Source organism: Zea mays, chromosome 2 (assembly GCF_902167145.1).
Source record: "Zea mays cultivar B73 chromosome 2, Zm-B73-REFERENCE-NAM-5.0, whole genome shotgun sequence".
Taxonomy (NCBI): Eukaryota; Viridiplantae; Streptophyta; class Magnoliopsida; order Poales; family Poaceae; genus Zea; species Zea mays.
In genome coordinates, this window is record NC_050097.1 from 154,922,412 (window position 1) to 154,934,178 (window position 11,767).

Consider the following 11,767-nt stretch of genomic DNA (forward strand, 5'->3'; position numbering starts at 1 on the left):
AATACCAGAATAAGATAACACGCAATGGGAGTGGAGAGATGGCGAGAGTAGCATGTACCCTCCGTGGCAAGAGGCTAGATGGTGGTGTATCTGTGCTCTCGGTTGGCGTGAACCTGATCTGGTCTTAAGAACCCCGGTGGCGAGTTGACATATGCAAGGGTTAAGTGCTACATATGTCATGTGATTGGAGATCCTCAGCTGAGTATTAATTGATTCGGATCGCCTACTTCTCGGACATGAAGACTTGGTCACTGCCCTACACGTAGCATTCTAGTGAACAAGAAGGGTTGATAAAAAGATGGCTAGTATAGGCCAAGTGCTTGAACTAGGGTACAAAGAACTCTAGATTCAGGTAATGACTTAACTTGCTAATAAAACTGGATTTTTAAGGATTCACTATTAGTAAGCATTTCTGCAAACAGAGTCTCGATTCTTGTTCAAAGCCTTACCTTGACTCCCTCAAGCCAGCATATCCTTGTGAGTCTTTTATTTTGATGGGTGAGACTTGCGAAAGTACACTTCGTGATAGTAGACACGGCCCGATCTTCCGTGAGATACGATAATTTGATTGAGTGGAGATCTCGACGTTGATGATCCAAGGCTCCGAGCAAACGGTTCCTCACAATCACTACACCACGGCTCTGTTGGTTATCACCCATGACACACGAATGACCTCGCCACGAAGGCTTATTCCTGTAAGCACAATCAAGAACACAAGCAAGAACAGGAAAGAAATGCAACCAAAATTGTATTGATTACGGGATGGGGTCTCACAAGCCGATGACGGCGACACTGTTCGATGACAGAATTGATATAAGCAAAACCCAAACCTAAATGTGGCGGTGGCTACTGAATAAATAGTGTATTAGGGCGTGCGTGACCCCTGGACTCGCCCCTAATGGGCTCCGACGCGATACACGGCCCAACGGCCCAACAGACGGTGTCGCAGCACCAAAACAGAATTTGAACGCTGACTTGTTTCGACGATTCCTGTTGACTCCGGATGAATTTTAGGGTGGAACCAGTTGGGTTGGTTAGATAATCTCGTTATCTTTCCAACCATATCCAGTCCGTCGCAATCGGAGTCCGGATGCATCTTGGGCGTCCATTTTAGTGCAGACTGGTCCTGGAACCCGAGATGGAGTTGCAGCCGACTCGGACTTGATCTCCTTCCTGTTGTGGACGCCCTTGCTGCTTCTCCTCAACACCTTGGCCTTTCCCAAGTCCTTGCTGGTCCTCCCCAAGGTACCTAATCATCAAAACATCCATGGCCCCAAGCGTAAGCTCTAAAACACAATTGACTAGGGTAGAATGTACCTGGAGATTTAGCTGTCGTGCACGAGATCGTGTTATCGGTCCATCCATTGTATGTATAGAAGTGATGTCCTCATCATCCTCCTCCTCTTGAATTGGAGTCGTCCTCGACTCGATCTCATCTTCATCACCCATATATGGCTTCAAATCTGAAATGTTAAAGGTGGAACTAACCCGAAAATCTGGAGGCAACTCAGGTGGTAATCCAGGGGGTATCTCAGAGGGAAACACATCCATATACTCTTGCAAAAGGTTAGCAATAGGTTGCTCATCAAGATCAGATTTAATGGCTAGCAAAGTAGGAGTTTTTAACTTAATAGGTTGCTGATTTTCATAGTTCAAAACACCTTTTTGCTTAGCATTAATCTTTTTCTCATGTTCTAAGTGGACCATTTCAGTGGGAGTCATAGGAAGCAACACAATTTTTTTCCCTTATGCATAAAAGTATATTTATTAGATCTACCATGGTGAATAGTATCAGTATCAAACTCCCAAGGACGTCCCAGTAAAAGAGAGCAAGCATCCATACTCACCACATCGAAATCAGCAAAGTCATGGTAAGAGCCAATAGAAAAATGCACCCTTGCTGTTTTTGTTACCTTGAACTTACCGCTGTTGTTAAACCATTGAACGTGATAAGGGTGGGGATGCTCTCGTGTGGTCAAGCCAAGCTTCTTGACCAACTCAACGTTCACCAAGTTGTTGCAGCTACCACTGTCAATGATGGTATGTACACGGCAGTCCTTGACGATGAGGAACATGTTGAAGAGGTTGTGGCGCTGTCTGTTGTCGTCGTCACTAGCCGTGGCACTCAAAGCTCGTTGCACAATCAAGGCCTTATAGGTCTCGGTCGCTGTTGTACCAAGAACCTCTTCATCACTGTTGTGACCATGCTTCGTCGCCGAAGGTCCTGCAAAAAGAAATAGCTTCGGCTGAAGCTGCTCGTACGTGACGCCGAAGGCACCATTCATGAAGCTTCGGTATTACAGCATATCCGAAGATGAAGGGTCGAACCGACATAAAGATAGAATGACCTTTTAGTCCATAAGGGTCTGAGTCATTGTTGTAAACTTTTATGAGGGGCATGATTGTAATTCCTCACAGGCTGTGTCTTGTGCCTATAAATAGTGAACAGTATTCCTTTACTGTTCACGCATTCTTGTAATTGCAAAAGCATCACTCGGGAATTATTGTTTATCAAGGCAAAGGTATAAATGTACCTAAACGTTATATTCAAACATCTTAAATTCATATAATAAGATATGTGAATGATGTCATTTATTTCCAATAAATTTATCTTTAATGTTTCACGTTTTACATTACTTCATATTATCTTTATAAGTTTAATTACGAATGTGAAACCTTCGTAATATTATGCTCGTGACCTTCGTCCGAAGTTCATTAAATCCTTGTGGAGATAATGCTTCGACGGACGAAGGGTATTGATATTTAACATTTTATGTTGCCTTGTTCTTAATTCATAGCATTTGAGAACAAGTCCCCAACATTGGCGCCCACCTCCGGTGAACTCACTTCCACTTTTTGAGCTGATGGCTTCGTTCAACAATCAAGCTGGAGCTGCTTCGGCTCCGAAGCTGGTACTCCCGATAACAGGCAGTTCATGCTCAGAGCCAGCCAACAAGAAGCAGAAGGAGGCACAGAGAAGGGTACAACATGTCGGGGTGCAAGGACCCTTCATCAAGTCAAGATGGTCTCACATTCCAATTACCTTCTCTCAAGAGGATCTTCAACTCAAGGATTACCCACACAACGATGCTATGGTTATCTCTTGTGTGATCAAAGGATTTCTGGTCCATAATGTTTTGGTTGATACAGGCAGTGCAGCTGATATCATATTTGCTAAGGCCTTCAGACAGATGCAAGAGCCCGAGGATAAAATCCATGATGCCACACATCCCCTTTGTGGCTTCCGAGGAAGGCAGATCGTAGCACTTGGAAAAATCACAATGCCAGTAACCTTCGGATTCATTAACAACACGAGGACTGAACAAGTTGTATTTGATATTGTTGACATGGAATACCCTTACAATGCAATCATTGGTCGTGGTACTCTCAATGCCTTCGAAGCAATTCTTCATCCAGCTTATCTTTGCATGAAGATACCTTCGGGCCAAGGGCCCATTGCTATCCATGGAAGTCAGGAAGCTGCCAGAAGGGCCGAAGGAAATTGGACAGACTCAAAAGCAATCCATAATATAGATGGAGCTGAAGCTTGTGAGCAATACAAGTTCAGAAGGGAAAAAGCTGCTTCGGCTGATCAGCCGAAGCCCATGCTCTTGTGTGAGGACATAGCAGAGCAAAAGGTGCTGTTGGGATCTCAACTGTCCGAACAACAGGAGAAAACCTTGATAAGGTTTTTGTTCAACAATAAAGATGTTTTTGCTTGGTCAGCTAATGATCTTTGCAGAGTTAACAGGGATGTTATTGAGCACTCGCTCAATGTTGATCCATCCTTCAGACGCAGAAAGCAGAGGCTTCGGAAGATGTCTGATGACAAGGCCGAAGGTGCTCGGAATGAAGTGAAAAGACTCCTCAGTGCTGGAGTTATCAGAGAGGTAAAATATCCAGAATGGCTGGCTAACACTATTATGGTAAAGAAGGCCAATGGTAAATGGAGGATGTGTATTGATTTTACTGATCTCAATAAGGCATGTCCGAAGGACGAGTTTCGATTGCCAAGGATAGATTCCCTAGTTGATGCAGCAGCTTCATCAGAGCTTATGAGTCTGCTGGATTGTTATTCAGGCTATCACCAAATTTGGATGAAGAAGGAGGATGAACCGAAAACCAGCTTCATAACCCCTAGTGGAACATATTGTTACCTTCGGATGCCTGAGGGGCTTAAGAATGCTGGAGGAAGCTTCAGCAGAATGACAGCGAAGGTTCTTCATTCCCAGATAGGCAGAAATGTGCTAACTTATGTTGATGATATCATTGTAAAAAGCACGAAGCAAGATAATCACATTGTTGATCTGCAGGAGACCTTCGCTAATTTTAGACAGGCTGGTTTAAAGTTGAACCCAGAAAAATGTGTCTTCGGAGTGAAGAAAGGGAAATTTCTTGGCTGTCTAGTCTCAACAAAAGGAATTGAGGCTAATCCAAACAAAATCAAAGCTATCCTTCGAATGGAACCACCAAGTACAAAGAAGGGGGCTCAAAGATTAACAGGAAGACTGGCATCTCTCAACAGATTCATATCTAGATCAGCAGAGAGAAATTTACCATTTTTCGAAGTGCTGAAGTCAGCCGAAGTTTTCCAATGGGGACTAGTCCAGCAGAGAGCCTTCGAAGAGCTGAAGCAATATTTGATAGATCTAACAACACTAACTCCACCAACGCCAGGGGCTCCTTTGTTGTTATATGTGGCAGTTTCGCACTCAGCGGTAAGTGCAGCACTTGTCCAGGAGAAGCTTGAAGGCCAAATCAAAAAGCAGGCCCCAATATACTTTGTATCTGAAGTTCTTAGTTTATCAAAGAAAAATTATATAGAATTGGAGAAGGTACTGTATGCCGTTTTGATGGCCTCCAGGAAGCTTCGGCATTATTTTCAAGCTTACAATATAATTGTTCCTTCTTCACAACCGTTGAAGGATATTATGAGAAATCGAGAAGCTACTGGAAGGATTGGAAAATGGGCTGTAGAGCTCAATGAATTTTGTATTGATTATGTGCATAGGTCTTCGATTCAATCCCAAGCGTTGGCAGACTTCATTGCTGACTGGACGCCAGGGGCTCAAGAGGAAGAAACGAATAAAGATGCCGAAGTATGGACAGTGTTTTGCGATGGGTCTTGGGGAACCTTCGGAGCAGGAGCAGCTATTGTGTTGGTTTCACCTTCCAAAGTTAAAACTTGTTATGCGACAAGACTTGATTTCAGTTGCACAAACAATATTGCTGAGTACGAAGCTCTGCTCTTGGGTCTTCGGAAGTTAAAGGCAATGGGAATCAGAAGGGCCATTCTTAAAACTGATTCCCAAGTTATTTCTGGTCATATTGACAAGAGCTACAAAGCAAGAGATCCGAAGCTTGAAAAATATTTAGATACAGTCCGAAGGATTGAGGCTTCCTTCGAAGGATTCTCTGTTAAAAATATTCCTCGTGGAGAAAATGAATATGCTGATCTATTAGCCAAGTCAGCAGCACAGGGGCTGCCCTTACCTTCGGAAGTATTTTTCGAAACAATAAAAGCACCTTCGGTCGAGCTTCTTGAAAGAGCAGTGCTCAACATATCCCCTGTCTATAGTGAAGATTGGAGAACTAAGATCATTTCTTTCCTTCAGGGTAATTTTCTTTCAGATGACGAAGCTTATAACAGGAGGATAGAAGCAAGAGCTCGACCATATGTCATAATAGAAGGGGAATTATACAAGCGGGGGGTATGTTCCCCGTTACTCAAGTGTTTATCCAGAGCCGAAGGCATAGAATTGATGAAGGAAATACACGCAGGCCTGTGTGGATCTCACATTGGATCTAGGCCTTTGCTCGGAAAAGTTTTTCGTCAAGGATTTTATTGGCCAAAAGCAGCTTCGGATGCAGCGGATTTAGTTCAAAAATGCGAAGGTTGTCAGAAATGTGCAAGAGATCAAAAACAACCTTCGTCTTTAACTCAATTAATACAACCCACTTGGCCGTTGCAAAGGTGGGGCCTTGATTTGCTAGGTCCATTACCACCAGCACAGGGGAACTTAAGATATGTTGTAGTGGCAGTGGAATATTTTTCTAAGTGGATTGAGGCAAAGCCTTTAGCCACAATAACTTCGGTTACTATTCAAAAGTTTTTGTGGCAAAATATTGTTTGTCGCTTCGGAGTGCCGAAGGCCATTACTGTGGATAATGGGACACAATTTGATTCTGAAGCTTTCAGAGAATTTTGCGATCAAACTGGCACGAAGATCCATTTCACATCAGTTCGACATCCGGAGTCAAATGGACTTGTTGAAAGAGCTAATGGGATCATAATGACAGGAATAATGAAGTTAATCTTCAATCAGCCCAGGGGAAAGTGGCCAGACGAATTAATCAAAGTGGTGTGGAGCCATAACACAACAGTGTCAAGATCAACAGGCTTTACGCCATTTAAACTATTGTTTGGTGACGAAGCAATAACCCCGGAAGAAGCCAAAACAGGATCAATAAGAACAGTAGCTTCGGCAGAAGCTGGAGATGAAGCTGATTATTCTGTGGAAAAAGATGCTATAGAAGGGATCAGGCTTCAAGCTGTGGAAAACATCAACAAATATCAAACTGAAACAATAAAATGGCGTGACAGAAAGGTTAGGTTGAAGAACATTGAACCAGGACACTTGGTGCTTCGAAGAGTAGCCAACCTTGAGACAGTGGGCAAATTACAGCTGAAGTGGGAAGGACCTTTTTTGGTAGTATCTTCGTCAAGACCCGGCTCCTACAGATTGAAGGATATGGATGGCAACGACATTCCTAGATCATGGAATGCGGATGAGCTTCGGCGATATTATGTTTAGCTTGATGTAATTTTTCTATTCTTTTTTGTGGCACCCTTTTCCTTTCCAAAGGGGGAGAAAGGTTTTTAATGGGGCCACAACATGTAATTTTTCTTTTCCTTATTTCAATTCTATAAGAGTGATATCCCCTAAAAAATGTAAATGTAAATGCAAAGGAAAAAGAAAAGAAAACAGGGAGAAGCTCAAAAGTTGTTCCTAAGGGAATGCAGAGCTTACAGCGAAAAATAAACGCTGATTCCGCTGAAAGTAAAAGGCGAAGAAGCTCCTAAGGGAGGCTTATAGCGAAAAATAAACGCTGATTCTGCTGAAAGTAAAAGGCGAAGAAGCTCCTAAGGGAGGCTTACAGCGAAAAGTCAACGCTGATACACCGAAAAGTAAACGGTGAAGCCGAAAAGTAAACGGCAAAAAGATTTGAATCATTCTCAAGGGGATGAAGGGTTTTGATTATGGTTTATGAATATGTGTTCCGATATTCATTTGCACGATACATTACATCATGTCATTTGTATTCATAAACATTCATTTAGACATATATAGAATCATCATCATCATACCACACAAAAAAGACAGATGCTTCGGCAATGAGGAAAAACTTCGAAGAAAGAGGAAATTATCATGCTTCGTTATGTACGAAAAGAAGGGAAGGTGTTTTTCGCCTTCGGCTCAAAAGAGAAGTTTCGTCCACAGCAAAGCAGATTGTACACGGATAAAGGAGACAAGATACATTGCAAGGTATGCACAAATTTACATAAGTTTTTTCCACAATTATATTACAAAAATCTCTCCAGAATTTTTTGCAGAAAAGTCTATTATAGCAACTATTAAGCTTCAGCCCGTCATACTTCAGCTTCGTCATCCTACACATAATAAGAAGCAGAATAAGAAAGGTGCAAATTTCAAGGAGAAGGTAAAAGTAACAAATATAAGTTTCTCACCGGTTTAAGGTGACTTCGAGCTTCGTCACCAGCCATCTTTCGCCCGCCATTTACCCAAATTTGGGTCATAAATCTATTTCTGATGCTTCGGGCTAGGCTCGGGATATCAACCAAATCTGCTGCTGACAAGCTGAAGTTTGGCCTGTTTACAATTTTTCCGTGCGTACAGCCAGCCTTCAGAAAAGCGGTAGTTGTGCCTCGAGAAGCTACCAGGGCGCAGAAGTCAGCATGCCCACCAATAACTTCGTCAAGAGCATCAACCTCGCCTTCAATATATTCCAAGGTGCTGGGTAGGCTCTCAGCTGAAGGTGAAAATTTTTCAGAACTGGCTCCGATGGAGTGAAACACATCCTTCAGCCGCTGCACGCATCGGCTGCCGAAATTTAGGCATTTCTCTTGAAGATCCTTCAATGATTTTTGCAAATTTGAATTTTTCTCGATCTCAGCCTTGAGACTTGTTTCAAGGTTCTTCTTTTCTTGCTCAGATTTTTCTAACTTTTTGAGTAATTCATTCTTTAAACTGTCATTTTCGGCTTGGACTTCAGCCAAGGAGCCTTCCATAGACTGAATAATAAAGTCTTTCTTTTCTAAGGCACCTTTGTGTTCTTTAGCCATGATTTCAAGGTCTTGAATGGCGAAGTCCTTCTTCTTCAGAACAGCTTCGTAATTTTCAACTTTTTCTTCTAAATCTTTGATGATAGCTTTGTTCTTCTCCTCTTGAAGATCTTGTTGCATTTTTAGCACTTTACTTAATAATATACTCTGCCAAAACAACCTTCGTCAGAAAACGATATAAAAAATAATAATAATAATAATAAAATAATAATAATAATATTTTTTACCTTAAAATTAGCATAAAGTAAGCTACCGGCGATATGTTGTCGCTGGTACCTGCAAAGGTCCGCTTCTATCTTCGGCAGGCCAACGCTTTTGGAGAAGGTCCTAACAACTTTAGCCTCGGTGCAATTCCGAAGGCATCTTAGCTTCCCTTCGTTGACCCCACCAAATAGCATAGACCCTGGTTTATATCCACAGGATATAGCATATTTTTTCAGCTCTTCTTTTTCAGCACCTGTTAATTCTTGCCCAAGTAAATCTTGAAAGTTAAAATTTCCTTCCTCCAAAATGTCTTCAACCTGCTCTTTTCCCTTTTCAGTAGCCGTGTTCACCGCAGCCACAGCAGCTTCTTCTTCAGCCATTTTCAGAAGTATATTGTCAATAACTTCAAGTGTGGTTTCCAGGTTCGAATCTTCGGTGGTCTCGGCTTCGGCTCCAGCTCCGGTAGCTTCGGCTCCGGTGGCTTCGGCTCCGGCGATTGCAATTTCCGTAGTTTCGGCCCCGGTAGCTTCGGCTCCGGCGGCTGCGGCTTCGGCGGTCTCAACAATAGCAATTTTTGACGCCGATACCGGTGGCGGCGTCTGATGAATCACATCTGTCACTTGAATGATTCTCCGTTTTTTCGGCTTCGCAGGGCTTTCTGCTGCCGAAGCTTCTTTGTCCTTCTGAAAAAACTTCGTCAGTTCCGGCGCCAGCGGACTTAGCTTGACAGGCAAAGATTCAGTCATTACCTTCAGAATTTCTTCTACTTCGGCAGCAGAAGGTGTCACAGGAATTTCCTCATCTCGGACCAATCTCTTTGGTTCTGGAGATACAGGTTTTGGAGATGCAGCTTTCCTTTTTCTTGGAGCAATTACCTTCGGTTCAAACTTTTCTTTCTTCTTTTTTGGCTGATCTTCGTCGTCTTTAATCAAAGTGCTAGCTACTCTTTTCCTTTTCTGCCCTTCGACACCCTTGTCTAGCCGCTCGTAGTCAGGGTATTCAAAGCCTATAGCATCAAGCACTCTGTTTAGCCTTCGTTTCGGCCGGGTGCCGAAGGCTGCTGTCATCAATTGATCCTCTTTTTTAGAATAATTCCCAAGAATTTCAGTACTCATTACTTCGATTGTTTTGAGCCATTCTTGGCAGGGTGCTTTAAAATATTTCTTGAATTTATAGTGGTAGGGCAGGCGGACAAGCTCCCCCTCCTTCTTCTCTTTTTCGAGCTTCGGCATAGCCCATTCCTTCATAGTTGGAAATATTTTGAACGCCAGAAATTCCTGCACTAGATCTCTAGTGCCAATGTGCTCTGCAATAATCCTGAATTCGGCCAACGTCGTTTGGGTTGGACCTTCTGGCGTCATACTGCATTGGGGTCTGGTCTCTCCGAAGATCAGTTCAAGCGGACTCTGTACCAGCTTCTCCTTGTCATCGTCAACTTTGACGTAGAACCATTCCGATTTCCAGCCTGTCGGCCACTTGCTTCGGTAGCTGATCACAGGAAATTTTGTACTTTTCCGGTAGGCAAAATTATAACAACCAAAATTTTCATGTAACCCATCCTTTCTGGCCTTGGTTTGGTAATGTAGCTCGTGCACTCGGCAGAAACCTTCGGCAAACGGTTCCACCCCCTGGCTTCGGAGAGCCCAAATATAAATACTAAGCCTAACAATAGCGTTAGGAGTTAGTTGATGAAGGTAGATCCCAAATTTCTTTAGCACATCAGCAATCATCCTATTCAAAGGAAATCTCAAACCAGCTTTGAGGAAACTCTTGAAAATCACTATTTCATCTTTCTGTGGCTTCGGGGTAGTTTCTTCTCCATCGAAGCGAATCAACTTTTTCTCTTCTTCGCTAAAGTAGCCCGACTTCACCATCTTAGAAAAATCAGCCTTGGAGATTGTTGACTTTCCGAAGTCCAGGTGGCTGGGCTTGCTCGGTACTGCGATACTGTGATCACCTTCAGAATCAGTCTCTTCAATATCTGCTTGTTCTGCTTCAGCAGCAGGGATGTTTTCCGATGTCATCAACCCAGATTGCTTCATTGCTTCCGAGATAGGAACAGTTTCTATAGCTTCGGCTTCGTCTCCTTCGCGCTCAACTCTAGCAGTAGAGCGCACTCTGGCCATTTGATTTTGAATTTCTTGAAAATTTCTTGGAAATTAATAACCTTTCTTCCGAGGCTTTTCTTCTGACGAAGCAGACACCAAACTGGAGCTTCGTTTGAATGCGAAAGTCAAGCTTCGGCTATGGTTAAATTTTTGGCAGCAGAACAGTGCAATAGCAATGAATGTTGTGGTAACTTCACACCTACCTGTCTGTTTATATAGTGCTGCAGGTAAGAAGGTGAATCATCAGGATTTTTACACCAGGCAAACAGTTGCTCGCACCCGCTGCATGGTGGGCCGCAAAAACTAAGATAGTGAACCTGCATGGTGGGACCGCTACGCGCTCGAAAACTGTATCGTTTCTCGACAACGAGCTCAGGGAAGGTGTTTTTCGGACCTTCGGCTTCCTGAAGCCTAAGAGACTTTTTTTCACGGATCAAGCTCGTTACGAAAAACGATCTAGCACCGCAAAGGGGCTACTGTTGGGACCATGCTTCGTCGCCGAAGGTCCTGCAGAAAGAAATAGCTTCGGCTGAAGCTGCTCGTACATGACGCCGAAGGCACCATTCATGAAGCTTCGGTATTACAGCATATCCGAAGATGAAGGGTCGAACCGACTTAAAGATAGAATGACCTTTTAGTCCATAAGGGTCTGAGTCATTGTTGTAAACTTTTATGAGGGGCATGATTGTAATTCCTCACAGGCTATGTCCTGTGCCTATAAATAGTGAACAGTATTCCTTTACTGTTCACGCATTCTTGTAATTGCAAACGCATCACTCGGGAATTATTGTTTGTCAAGGCAAAGGTATAAATGTACCTAAACGTTATATTCAAACATCTTAAATTCATATAATAAGATATGTGAATGATGTCATTTATTTCCAATAAATTTATCTTTAATGTTTCACGTTTTACATTACTTCGTATTATCTTTATAAGTTTAATTACGAATGTGAAACCTTCGTAATGTTATGCTCGTGACCTTCGTCCGAAGTTCATTAAATCCTTGTGGAGATAATGCTTCGACGGACGAAGGGTATTGATATTTAACATTTTATGTTGCCTTGTTCTTAATTCATAGCATTTGAGA